This window comes from Triticum aestivum, chromosome 1B (genome assembly GCF_018294505.1).
Source record: "Triticum aestivum cultivar Chinese Spring chromosome 1B, IWGSC CS RefSeq v2.1, whole genome shotgun sequence".
Lineage (NCBI taxonomy): Eukaryota > Viridiplantae > Streptophyta > Magnoliopsida > Poales > Poaceae > Triticum > Triticum aestivum.
Window position 1 is genome coordinate 86642212 of NC_057795.1, and position 15000 is coordinate 86657211.

Sequence of the window (15000 nt, forward strand, 5' to 3'; positions counted from 1 at the left end):
CTGTTTACCATCGGTCGGATCATGTACGTAACAGGGTACTTTCCTGTTTCCCGAGCCACATTCGGCTGTTGGGTCAGAATTTCTCACGGGACATACACGAGACCGGGCCAACACCTTCGTGATGGCATAACGACGGGACATCCGAGGCAACGTTGGCCTCCGGCAATGGGGCCAGACAGATAGTCCGTTCGGCCTTTGCCAGCCAGTCCTGTCAAAGGTAAAGGGAGTTTAGATCCCGCATAGAGTCAAACTATGGAAAACAAGTGGCATAATCGCTTACCTCGTCAGCTGGACGCTGTGAGCGGAATCCGCGATCTTCGGTATCGGATGCGGGAGCCTCGGCGCCCTTGAACAGCACCTTCCAGACATCTTCGTACGTAGTGTCGAAGAGCCCGCTCAGGGTCTGGTGCTGCGCCAGATCGAACTCCCACATGTTGAAACCCCGTCGTTGGCACGGGAGAATCCGGTAGATGAGCATGACCTGGACTACGTTGACAAGCTTGAGCTTCTTGTCCACCAGCTTCTGGATATAGGCTTGGAGTCCGGTCAGCTCCTCCGAATCCCCCCAGATCCGGCCACTCTCTTTCCAGGAGGTGAGCCGTGTAGGGATGCCAGATCTGAATTCGGGGGCCGCTGCCCAATCGGGGTCACGCGGCTCGGTAATGTAGAACCACCCCGATTGCCACCCCTTAATGGTTTCCACGAAAGTGCCCTGCAGCCATGTAACGTGGGACATCCTGCCCACCATGGCGCCTCCGCACTCCACTTGGCTACCCTTCACAACCTTCGGCTTGACACTGAAGGTCTTGAGCCACAAGCCGAAGTGGGGCTGGATGCAGAGGAAGGCCTCGCACACGACGATAAACGCCGAGATGTTGAGGATGAAATTCGGGGCCAGCTCATGGAAATCTAGGCCGTAGTAGAACATGAGCCCCCAGACAAAAGGATGAAGTGGGAAGCCCAGTCCGCGGAGGAAATGGGGAAGAAATACTACCCTCTCATGGGGCCTGGGGGTGGGGATGAGCTCTCCCTCGTCGGGGAGCCGGTGCGCGATGTCGCTGGACAAATATTCAGCGTCGCGCAGCTTCTGGATCTGCCCCTCCGTGACGGAGGAGGCCATCCACGTGCCTCCCGCTCCGGACATAGTTGGAGAAGGTTGAGATGAGAAGTGCGGACTTGGGCGCTGGAGCTCGAGTTCGTGGAGAGGGATAAGCCAAGGAGGAAGAAGGCGCAGGTAAAAGGGTTGGATCTTTATCCCCTTATATGGGCGGACAAAAACATGTGTCCCCACCGGCCAGGTAAAACTCGCTTATCTCCCAAGCGTCACAATCAATGGCGCGGTTGGGTTACCCACGTCCGTATTGATGGGAATCCCAGTATAAGGGGAACACGATCTCTGCTTTGACAAGACGTGCCAAGGAAACCGCTTCGCTAAATGCGCTGAGGTGGAACAATAAAAACAATTCGAGTAAAAGCTTGGAAGTGGCGTGACGTCACGCCACAGAATAGGTCAGCAGATTGATCTTGTGTAATATTATTTCCTCTACGGTGGTACATGGAATTTATTTTTGCAGAGTCGGACACTATCCTGGTGTTCACAATCTTCTATAATTTATTCGGAGGAAGAACCCGCCTTGCAATGCCGAAGACAACATGCGCGCCGGACTCGTCGTCATTGAAGCCTGGTTCAGGGGCTACTGAGGGAGTTCCGGACTAGGGGGTGTCCGGATAGCCGAACTATCATGATCGGCCGGACTCCAAGACTATGAAGATAGAAGATTGAAGACTTCGTCCCGTGTCCGGATGGGACTTTCCTTGGCGTGGAAGGCAAGCTTGGCGATACGGATATGTAGATTTCCTACCATTGTAACCGACTCTGTGTAACCCTAGCCCTCTCCGGTGTCTATATAAACCGGATGGCTGTAGTCCATAAGACGAACAACAATCATACCATAGGCTAGCTTCTAGGGTTTAGCCTCCTTGATCTCGTGGTAGATCCACTCTTGTAACACACATCATCAATATTAATCAAGCAGGACGTAGGGTTTTACCTCCATCAAGAGGGCCCGAACCTGGGTAAAACATCGTGTCCCTTGTCTCCTGTTACCATCTGCCTAGATGCACAGTTCGGGACCCCCTACCCGAGATCCGCCGGTTTTGACACCAACAGCTACCTTAAGAGAGTCATAGTTACTCCCGCCGTTTACCCGCGCTTGGTTGAATTTCTTCACTTTGACATTCAGAGCACTGGGCAAAAATCACATTGTGTCAGCATCCGCGAGGACCATCGCAATGCTTTGTTTTAATTAAACAGTCGGATTGCCCTTGTCCGTACCAGTTCTGAGTCGACTGTATCATGCTCGGGGAAAGCCCCGAAGGGGCGATTCCCGGTCCGTCCCCCGACTGGCACGCGGCGACCCGCTCTCGCCACATGAGCAGCTCGAGCAATCCGCCGACAGCCGACGGGTTCGGGGCCGGCACCCCCGTGCCCAGTCCTCAGAGCCAATCCTTTTCCCGAAGTTACGGGTCCGTTTTGCCGACTTCCCTTGCCTACATTATTCCATTGGCCAGAGGTTGTTCACCTTGGAGACCTGATGCAGTTATGAGTACGACTAGGCATGAACGGTACTCGGTCCTCCGGATTTTCAGGGGCCGCCGGGGGCGCACCGGACACCGCGCGACGTGTGGTGCTCTTCCGGCCACTGGACCCTACCTCTGGCTGAACGATTTCCAGGGTTGGCAGGCCGTTAAGTAGAAAAGATAACTCTTCCCAAGGCCTCCGTTGGCGTCTCCGGACTTCCTAACGTCGCCATCAACCTCCACATCTCGGCTCGGGAAACCTTAACCCGATTCCCTTTCGGGGGATGCGCGTGATCGCGCTATCTGCCGGGGTTACCCCGTCCCTTAGGATCGGCTTACCCATGTGCAAGTGTCCTTCACATGGAACCTTTCTCCTCTTCGGCCTTGAAAGTTCTCATTTGAATATTTGCTACTACCACCAAGATCTGCACCGACGGTCGCTCCGCCCGGGCTCACGACCCGGGATTTGTAGTGGCCGCCGCGCCCTCCTACTCATCGGGGCATGGTGCTCGCCCAGATGGCTAGGTGTGGGTCGCGCGCTTCAGCGCCATCCATTTTCGGGGCTAGTTGATTCGGCAGGTGAGTTGTTACACACTCCTTAGCGGATTTCGACTTCCATGACCACTGTCCTGCTGTGTTAATCGACCAACACCCTTTGTGGGTTCTAGGTTAGCGCGCAGTTGGGCACCGTAACCCGGCTTCCGGTTCATCCCGCATCACCAGTTCTGCTTACCAAAAATGGCCCACTTGGAGCACCCGATTCCGTGGCACGGCTCACCGAAGCAGCCGCGCCATCCTACCTATTTAAAGTTTGAGAATAGGTCGAGGACGTTGCATCCCCAATGCCTCTAATCATTGGCTTTACCTGATAGAACTCGTAATGGGCTCCAGCTATCCTGAGGGAAACTTCGGAGGGAACCAGCTACTAGATGGTTCGATTAGTCTTTCGCCCCTATACCCAAGTTAGACGAACGATTTCCACATCAGTATCGCTTTCAAGCCTCCACCAGAGTTTCCTCTGGCTTCGCCCTGATCAGGCATAGTTCACCATCTTTCGGGTCCCGCCAGGCGTGCTCCAACTCGAACCCTTCACAGAAGATCAGGGTCGGCCAGCGGTGCGGCCTGTGAGGGCCTCCTGCTCGCCAGCTTCCTTGCGCATCCCAGGTTTCAGAACCCGTTGACTCGCACGCATGTCAGACTCCTTGGTCCGTGTTTCAAGACGGGTCGGATGGGGAGCCCGCAGGCCGTTGCAGCGCAGTGCCCCGAGGGACACGCCTTTCGGCGCGCGGGTACTGGCCGTGCTGATGACGGCCACCAGGGGCACCTAGGGCCCCCGAGCTTTGGCCGCCGGCGTGGCCGACAACAGTCCACACCCCAAGCCGAGCGGCGGACCAGCAAAAGCCGTTCCGCATATGGCCGGGGCGCATCTCCGGCCCCCATCTGCTTCCCTCCCGGCAATTTCAACCACTCTTTCACTCTCTTATCAAAGTCCTTTTCATCTTTCCCTCGTGCTACTTGTTCGCTATCGGTCTCTCGCCTGTATTTAGCCTTGGACGGAGTCTACCGCCCGATTTGGGCTGCTGTCACACCCAATATGCGACCCTATCCAAAAGGAACTCGAAGGTCCCACCAAGGATAGACCCGCATATTGAAACGCTTTTGCAAGGTGGATATCATTACATCAACATTACATAATAAATGGGGATACATACATAAGGCATACAATGCCACACATATACAACATCATCATACATAAGATCAACATCCGTCTAAGGATGAATCACAAACAGAAACTCAAACGACATCCACCCTGCTAGCCCAGGTTGCCGACCTGGAACCGATCCCCTGATCGAAGAAGAAGCAAAAGAAGAACTCAACGCAAGCAAACATCGCTCTCGCGTCATGATCATCGCATAACCTGTACATGCAACTGTTGTTGTAGTAATCTGTGAGCCACGAGGACTCAGCAATCCCATTACCAAGGGTATCAAGACTAGCAAAGCTTAAAGGGAAAGGAAGGGGTAAAGTGGTGAGGTTGCAGCAGCGAGTAAGCATATATGGTGGCTAACATACGCAAATAAGAGCGAGAAGAGAGCAAATGGAACGGTCGTCAACTAGTAATGATCAAGAAGTGATCCTGAACTCCTACTTACGTCAAACAGAACCCAAATCCGTGTTCACTTCCCGGACTCCGCCGAGAAGAGACCATCACGGCTACACACACGGTTGATGTGTTTTAATTCGGATCTGGTGTCAAGTTATCTACTACCGGACATTAACAAATTCCCATCTGCCTATAACCGCAGGCACGGCTTTCGAAAGATTATACCCTGCAGGGGTGTCCCAACTTAGCCCATGACAAGCTCTCGCGATCAACGAAGGAATAGACCTTCTCCCAGGAAGACCCAATCAGACTCGGAATCCCGGTTTACAAGACATTTTGACAATGGTAAAACGAGACCAGCAAGACCACCCGCTGTGCCGACAAATCCCGATAGGAGCTGCACATATCTCGTTCTCAGGGCACACCGGATAAGCTAAGCATACAGGAACCGACGAATCCAAGTTGCCAAGGAATGGTCCCGCACGGTGCTCCAGTTTGGACCAACACTCGGAGGAGCACTGGCCCGGGGGGGTAAATAAAGATGACCCTCGGGCTCCGGAAACCCAAGGGAAAAAGGGCTAGGTGAGGCAAATGGTAAAACCAAGGTTGGGCCTTGCTGGAGGAGTTTTATTCAAAGCGAACTGTCAAGGGGGTCCCATAAATCACCCGACCGCGTAAGGAACGCAAAATCCGGGAACATAACACCGGTATGACGGAAACTAGGGCGGCAAGAGTGGAACAAAACACCAGGCATAAGGTCGAGTCTTCCACCCTTTACCAAGTATATAGATGCATTAATTAAATAAGAGATATTGTGATATCCCAACATAATCCTGTCCACCAAGGAGCAATCTTCGACTTCACCTGCAACTAGCAACGCTATAAGAGGGGCTGAGGAAGCGATAACATAGCCAAGCAACGGTTTGCATAGGAAAGGTGTCAAAGGTTAGAGGCTGACATGGCAATTTGGGATGGCTTGAGGAGCAAAAGATAGGTAACGCAGCATAGAGATAGAACAAAGCAACTAGCATAGCAATGATAGTAATGAGATCCAGGGTAGCGGTCATCTTGCCTGAGATCCCGCAAGGAAGAAGAACGAGTCCATGAAGAAGACGAACGGGAGCATTCGAACGAATCCTCATGAACGCAACATTACCGGAACTAAGAAGCAACACTGGAAAGAAACAAACAACATGGTAAATGCACAAGCATGAACATGGCATGAAGCGCAAACAAGTATGATGCATGTCCGGTTAATGAGTCATGGCATGGCAAAGTCCAACAAACAATACTACAAGTTAAGTGGAGCTCAATATGCAACGAGTTGCATATTGACGAAACACCACATGCAATTATTTAGTTTGATCTCGGTTATGCTACCAAACAATATTAAATGTTGTTAAACATGGCAAGGGGTGAAACATAATTAAACTAACTATTTAGGCAAGTTTAAATGAGGCCGGAAACAATAAACAACAATTCCGGAAAATCCTCATGTCCATATTTTAGTTTTAGTACTGTTCTGTCCTAAACCATATTTTAAGTTTGTTAAACAGGAAAATAACGTGGACCATGTTAATCTAGGCATTTTTCCACCCCAAATACATATAAAGTTTATTAAATTCGGAGCTACGGTTATTTAGTTATGAAATAAATCACTTTAACATGGCATATTAGCAAATTTAAATAGACAGCAAGTTAAACATTTTAACATGGGATGAAAATGACATATTATTAATCTACACAATTTTCTGAGCATTTTACATATATAAATTATTCTAATCCGGTGCATGGTTTGTGAGATATTAAAAGCATGAAATGCAAGGACTTTTCTGCAAAACTGGAAAATCCTGGGATAATGTTAAAATCGCTGGACAGGGAAAAAATATCAACGGGCCGAATCTAGGTGGACTGGGCCAACAGAGAGGAGGCGCTGGAGGCTCACATTGGGCCTGTTGGAGGCTGGGCCTTGGGGAAGCAGGCTGACAGCAGGAGCTGCGCTGGGCTCCGGGGCGCACGACCCACCTGGCGACGAGGCAAGTCAACGCGGCTGGGATGAGCGGCGTCCTCTGCTCGACAAGAAGCAGAGCCGCGGCGGCTTCAAGCGATGCAGGGAACGGAGGAGGTCTCCGGCGAGGGCACCGGTGGCCGGGGACGGCCGGGATGGACGGGAACGGGTGGATCCCGGCCGAGGGCAGCCGGATCCGGTGTATCCCGGCCGGGTTCGGTTGAAGACGTGGCCGGCGACGGTGATTTCCATGGCGGCGGCGGCTACCCGCGGGAGGAAGGGGTCAGCGGGGGCGCAGGAGAAGTGGAGGAGGAGAAGGGAGAGATGAGGAGGCGGGGCTCCGGCCTGGGGAGGCACTCGCCGATGGCGGCGCTCCGGTTGCCGACGGTGGGGCTCCGGTGGCACTGAAGCAGAGCGGAGATCGGGGTCGAGGGACTCCTCCCCTCGATCCAGATCGGCGATGCGGGAGCGGGGCGACTTCGGGCCCGAGGCGGCCTGAGCGGGCCTCGGATGGGCCCTGGTGCTGGGGCGGGGAGGCAGGGCGACGGGGGAGCAACGTGGCAGCCGCCCGTCGGCTGCGGGCGCGGGAGGAGCGGCTGCTGGCCAAACGGGGCGTGCCAAGTGGCGGCGGCGAGGTGGCCTGCGCCGGATTTGGAAGGAGAAGGCGCTGATTTCGAGGAGGGAGGCGGCTAGGAGGTAGGGGAAGGCTAGGGATGCCCAAAATGGCAAGGGGGGCTCTATATATAGCAAAAGGGGCTAGGGTTGGGGGTTAGGAGGGGTTTCGGGACACTCGGATCGTGATCCGACGGTTCCGGTCGGAGGAGAAGGTTTGGATGGCTAGGTGGGCTGTGAGAAGAGGAGAGAAAGAGAGGTGCGGCCCGGTGGCAGTTTCGGAGACCGAAACGTCCGATGATTAAACCGGCAACGGTGCGGCTACGGATGACGGTTGGGCTATCAAACGGACTCCGAATGCGATGAAATTTGGCAGGCGGTCTTTCTACACTATAATAAGACCGCATGACAAGTGGCAACCCATTCCGAGAACATTTTTATGCCACTTATAAAATAATATTACGGAGGTGCCGCGGGCGCGTGCGAGTGTGGTCTGGACTCCGAACGGACAACGGAGAGGACCGGCGGAACCAGAACGGGTGCATGTTTTATGAAAATGATGCCGATGCAATGCGAATGATGGCATGAGACTACATGCATAACAAGAACAAAATGCAAAACAACCGACAAAAATCCAACCACGGAGGAAATAATAAATCACATAGCCGGAAATGGCAAGAGTCGGAGTTACGAATATGGGAAGTTGTATCCGGGGCGTTACAACACTCCACCACTACAAGAGGATCTCGTCCCGAGATCTAGGATGGCACTGGAGGGAAAAGGAAGAGGAAGATAAGCAGTAAAACTAAGTTGCTTCTTTGACAAAAGAGTGAAACCAAAGAACCTTGAGAGGTTGAAAAGTTGAAAGAAGGAACACAACGGAGTTGAACACAATTGAGAGCACTGCAGTAGAAACTAGAAACAAGGGGCACCATGTGAACCTTGGAGGTTGCAAAGACACAAAACAGGAGTTTAATGGACAAGATAGAATTGAAACCACTCTGGTTGAAACGAGATAAGAATGAATAAGAATGATATAATTTTGACAGCACTCCGACTGTAAATGGAAGAAATTGAACATGAACTAGACAAGATGAGAGGATACTTGATGAAATCAACAACACACTGCCTCCGGAACTATTGAAAGAATGGCACAATGGGTAAGAAGGATTTCAGACAGCACTCAGGTTGAAAAGAGAGGCAAAACTTGGGAAGATGAAAGAACTTGAATGAGAACACAACACTCCGGTTAAATGGATAAGCACGACAATGACATGATCTGGACAAAACGAGATGATGGGTGAAGAGAGCAACATCACAATGCCTTCGGGACGAAAGAATAGAAGTTAGATTGTTGGGATAAAGGGACGGAGAAGAAAATGACAATTTCTGCCACAAATGAGCTTGGAAAGCATCCTTGCAAAGAAGGATTAAACGAAGTTGTTGAAAAACCAACAACGAAAGGCACAAGCTTGTTGTGGGCTTATGGCAAATATCTCAAAATGATGAGGTGACAACCGGCCACCGATGGAAACAATTAATTGGATTGAGACCGGCATGGAGATGAAAACTGCTTTCACCGAGAGGATAGGAGAAAACTTGGATCATTGATAAGCACCACAAATAGAAACATTCCTTAGGGAAGGCTTTAGGTGAAATCTCTACCAAGATAACTCCAACGAAGAGATTGATGGACTTAAAATACCTCATTCTTGACAACATGTGAATCATGAAACATGAATGGAAATTATCAAGAAGGACATAACACCACCTCAAAAGATATAGATTGAGAGAATTGCACTTCGGAATGCAAGATGAAGAATACTTGAGCTCCTCCAAAACAAAGCATGTGTTGAACACCATGTTTATTTTAGAGTATAACTTAGCGGGTCATAACTTCGAGAGAAATCTTGAAGAACAATTGCAGAATGAAAAGAATCCCTTGACAAATGATCATGTAGAGCCTCCATGAAGAACTCCGGTAATGAAAGGATGATAGAAAGAAAGAGAAGTTGAAAACACAAAGTGAAGCCTTGCAATGATTTAGATGGAGCTTCGCGACGAGATAATGCGGAAAACTTGGAACTCTGGAAAAAGAATAGATGAAGCATCTCGAACCGAGAATGTGATATGATGACCAACTCCGGAAAGAAAGATGAATCACTTGTACTCAAGAATTTATTCATCATGAATAATCTCCGGAAGAAAAGAATTGAATCACCTTGAGGAAATAAGAATAAGATTTATTGTATGCTTATCCTTCATCAAATTAAATTGATGACAAGCAATGGATTTGGCATACTACTTATTCTCGTAAAAAGGATCAAGATAGATATGACGCAAACTTGAGAAAATCTTCATGAACCACCAGTAGGTTTGAAAAGAACGAATGAATTGACTGATAACGCAGGAAGTGAAATCTTGAACGGTCCACCATAAGAATTGAAAATGAAAGTAACAAAGGCACAAATCACCGTAAAGAATTTGAAAACGAATGAAGATACTTGAAGGGATTTAGATACATGAGAACAGAGAGATCATGAACTGATTAGAGGGTATTTGAACGATTCACCGGTAAGATTTGGAGAATGATAGCTACACGCTGAGAGTGAAGAATTATGACATGATGGCCCTCGGAGGAAGAAATGGAAACAACTCATGAAATGCTCCGGATGGGTGAAAATAATTCTCACAATCGAAAACAATTATGAGAGGATGGCATCAAGCTAGAATCACGAATCTTGAGAGAACAGATAAGATTTAGAGGAAAACTCTTCTTCAATCTTGAACTGACAATGGGAAACACCACCAAAATTACTGAGATACTCTGGTAGAATGGAAAGCGAAGGGGTAGAGCCAACAATGAGAAGAATTTGAAGGCGATCTTGGAGAAGGCATGTGACTGATGGAATTTATTCTTACGTCACACTTGGAAATGAATTTGAGAATCGCTCCTGATAATTCGAAGAGTCAGGTAAGATCTTGGGAAAGACCTGTGGGTTAGGGCCCACTCAAAAGAACCACCGATGAAATGATTGAAAGGGGGATTGCACCGGTATAATTAAATGACTTGAATGAGATAATAATCTTGAAATATCTTGAACGGATTAAGAATGGAAACACGAGTCTTGTGAAATATCTTCAGCACTCCAGGACAAATGAATAGGAAGAAGTGAATGATTAAGAGGTGCACCGACGTGGAAAAACATTTGAAACGAGGAAAGGGATATGATCAACACCGAAAGCTTGAATTAAAACCACCGGAGAGGAATACGAGAATGAAGATTGATGAACTTGAAGCTCGTGAGCATCTTCACGAGGGATCACCGGATCAAAACAATGATTGAAAAGAGTGAAGAGACTTCGCATGAATAAATGGATACTTGATTATAATATATGAGTCCTTGAAGAAAAGGGTGGGAGGGTGGGGAAAAACAAAGACAACTTGGGATGAATGAAACAAACACCGTTGAGAAAACTTAGAATTGATCTTGCGGATGGGGAGAATGATGGGATCATCTCGAAGAGAAGCGCACCGGTTGGAAAAGAATTAACATGACAACCTCGATGATCAAAAGGATTAGTACTCCCATAGAAATATGAGAACACCACTTGAAAGGTATGGAATCAACATTTGACTTTGAAGCAACTCGAATACCACAAATAAAATAAAACAAAGGATTTGGCTTGCAGAATAAGCCGGAACAAACATATGAAAGAGATTCCGTCCGAAGTTTTCGTGGTGGGGCCCACACGGGCTCGAGTGTACAGCACCATCATGTACAAGGCAGTGCACATGACATACGAAGTGTCCCCAAACCAGCATAACCAAGGGTTCTTTAAGACACAACGAGACCACTGTAAAAAACGACCGTGGAAAGGCGGACCACTAGACATCAAACCCCAATCTCATATCATGCATCTGTCGAAAAGATATTCTAGGAGCTACTTGAATTCCCACCTATAAAACTCCCGAAACTTTCTGGTTATGCAATCTGGTATTGGGGATACAGGGGAAGCAATATATCTCACTCAAACTAACAATCCCTACATCCAGCTGTATCCATCCGTCAACACATAACCAAGAAACCTTCGGAAATCATGTACCTCAACCTTCAAAAAGCATCCGTTATACGAGTTATGGCAATACTCCCGAGCTCGCCCCAGTACTGGGTTATCAGGGTTATCTCACCAACAACTGTACAAAAGAGATTTTCGATGTCAGCAAATCTCAGGTATTCCAGAACTGCAACGATAAAATTGTGACGACAACACCTCAGAGCTCGACTCCCCGGGTCAAAGCCACATAAATAGACAGGAGGCACCAAGAACAATGTTCTCGTCACAAAACCATCGGAATGATTCTAAGATACTTGCGTGATCCTAAAAACAATTTAGTGAAATTTGAGGAGAGGAAAGTCAAAACATCTACGTCAAGAGTCCTCACCAGAGCGACGAAGGGACTGAGGAGTAAAAAGAATCCTACTCTCCGATATATATAATCCTAAGACTCAAAATAGTTTTCTTCTAGACTCAACATCGGCCAACAATCAAGGGGGCTCCTATGGTCGGTCGAGGCTCTGATACCAACTTGTCACGCCCAATATGCGACCCTAACCAAAAGGAACTCGAAGGTCCCACCAAGGATAGACCCGCATATTGAAACGCTTTTGCAAGGTGGATATCATTACATCAACATTACATAATAGATGGGGATACATACATAAGCCATACAATGCCACACATATACAACATCATCATACATAAGATCAACATCCGTCTAAGGATGAATCACAAACAAAAACTCAAACGACATCCACCCTGCTAGCTCAGGCTGCCGACCTGGAACCTATCCCCTGATCGAAGAAGAAGCAGAAGAAGAACTCAACGCAAGCAAACATCGCTCTCGCGTCATGATCATCGCATAACCAGTACATGCAACTGTTGTTGTAGTAATCTGTGAGCCACGAGGACTCAGCAATCCCATTACCATGGGTATCAAGACTAGCAAAGCTTAAAGGGAAAGGAAGGGGTAAAGTGGTGAGGCTACAGCAGCGACTAAGCATATATAGTGGCTAACATACGCAAATAAGAGCGAGAAGAGAGCAAGTAGAACGGTCGTCAACTAGTAATGATCAAGAAGTGATCCTGAACTCCTACTTACGTCAAACATAACCCAGAAACCATGTTCACTTCCCGGACTCCGCCGAGAAGAGACCATCATGGCTACACACGCGGTTGATGCGTTTTATTTCGGATCTGGTGTCAAGTTATCTACAACTGGACATTAACAAATTCCCATCTGCCTATAACTGCAGGCACGGCTTTCGAAAGATTATACCCTGCAGGGTTGTCCCAACTTAGCCCATGACAAGCTCTCGCGATCAACGAAGGAATAGACCTTCTCCCAGGAAGACCCGATCAGACTCGGAATCCCGGTTTACAAGACATTTCGACAATGGTAAAACAAGACTAGCAAGACCACCCGCTGTGCCGACAAATCCCGATAGGAGCTGCACATATCTCGTTCTCAGGGCACACCGGATAAGCTAAGCGTACAGGAACCGACGAATCCAAGTTGCCAAGGAATGGTCCCGCACGGTTCTCTAGTTTGGACCAACACTCGGAGGAGCACTGGCCCGGGGGGGGTAAATAAAGATGACCCTCGGGCTCCAGAAACCCAAGGGAAAAAGGGCTAGGTGAGGCAAATGGTAAAACCAAGGTTGGGCCTTGCTGGAGGAGTTTTATTCAAAGCGAACTGTCAAGGGGGTCCCATAAATCACCCGACCGCGTAAGGAACGCAAAATCCGGGAACATAACACCGGTATGACGGAAACTAGGGCGGCAAGAGTGGAACAAAACACCAGGCATAAGGCCGAGTCTTCCACCCTTTACCAAGTATATAGATGCATTAATTAAATAAGAGATATTGTGATATCCCAACATAATCCTGTCCACCAAGGAGCAATCTTCAACTTCACCTGCAACTAGCAACGCTATAAGAGGGGCTGAGCAAGCGATAACATAGCCAAGCAACGGTTTGCATAGGAAAGGTGTCAAAGGTTAGAGGCTGACATGGCAATTTGGGATGGCTTGAGGAGCAAAAGGTAGGTAATGCAGCATAGCGATATAACGAAGCAACTAGCGTAGCAATGATAGTAATGAGATCCAGGGTAGCGGTCATCTTGCCTGAGATCCCGCAAGGAAGAAGAATGAGTCCATGAAGAAGACGAACGGGAGCAGTCGAACGAATCCTCACGAACGCAACATTACCGGAACTAAGAAGCAACACCAGAAAGAAACAAACGACATGGTAAATGCACAAGCATGAACATGGCATGATGCACAAACAAGTATGATGCATGTCCGGTTAATGAGTCATGGCATGGCAAAGTGCAACAAACAATACTACAAGTTAAGTGGAGCTCAATATGCAACGAGTTGCATATTGACGAAACACCACATGCAATTATTTAGTTTGATCTCGGTTATGCTACCAAACAATATTAAATGTTGTTAAACATGGCAAGGGGTGAAACATAATTAAACTAACTATTTAGGCAAGTTTAAATGAGGCCGGAAACAACAAACAACAATTCCGGAAAATCCTCATGTCCATATTTTAGTTTTGGTACTTTTCTGTCCTAAACCATATTTTAAGTTTGTTAAACAGGAAAATAACGTGGACCATGTTAATCTAGGCATTTTTCCACCCCAAATACATATAAAGTTTATTAAATTCGGAGCTACGGTTATTTAGTTATGAAATAAATCACTTTAACATGGCATATTAGCAAATTTAAATAAACAGCAAGTTAAACATTTTAACATGGGATGAAAATGACATATTATTAATCTACACAATTTTCTGAGCATTTTACATATATAAATTATTCTAATCTGATGCATGGTTTGTGAGATATTAAAAGCATGAAGTGCAAGGACTTTTCTGCAAAACTGGAAAATCCTAGGATAATGTTAAAATCGCTAGACAGGGAAAAATATCAACGGGCCGAATCTAGGTGGACTGGGCCAGCAGAGAGGAGGCGCTGGAGGCTCACATTGGGCATGTTGGAGGCTGGCCCTTGGGGAAGCAGGCTGACAGCAGGAGCTGCGCTGGGCTGCGGGGCGCATGACCCACCTGGCGACGATGCAAGTCAATGCGGCTGGGACGAGCGGCGTCCTCTGCTCGACAGGAAGCAGAGCCGCGGCAGCTTCAGGCGATGCAGGGAACGAAGGAGGTCTCCGGCGAGGGCACCGGTGGCCGGGGACGGCCGGGATGGACGGGAACGGGTGGATCCCGGCCGAGGGCAGCCGGATCCGGTGGATCCCGGCCGGGTTCGGTTGAAGACGTGGCCGGCGACGGCGATTTCCATGGCGGCGGCGGCTACCTGCGGGAGGAAGGGGTCAGCGGGGGCGCAGGAGAAGTGGAGGAGGAGAAGGGGGAGACGAGGAGGCGGGGCTCCGGCCTGGGGAGGCACTCGCCGACGGTGGGGCTCCGGTTGCCGGCGGCGAGGCTCCGGTGGCGCTGAAGCAGAGGGGAGATCGGGGTCGAGGGACTCCTCCCCTCGATCCAGATCGGCGATGCGGGAGCGGGGCAACTTCGGGCCCGAGGCGTCCTGAGCGGGCCTCGGATGGGCCCTGGCGCTGGGGCGGGGAGGCAGGGCAACGGGGGAGCAACATGGCAGCCGCCCGT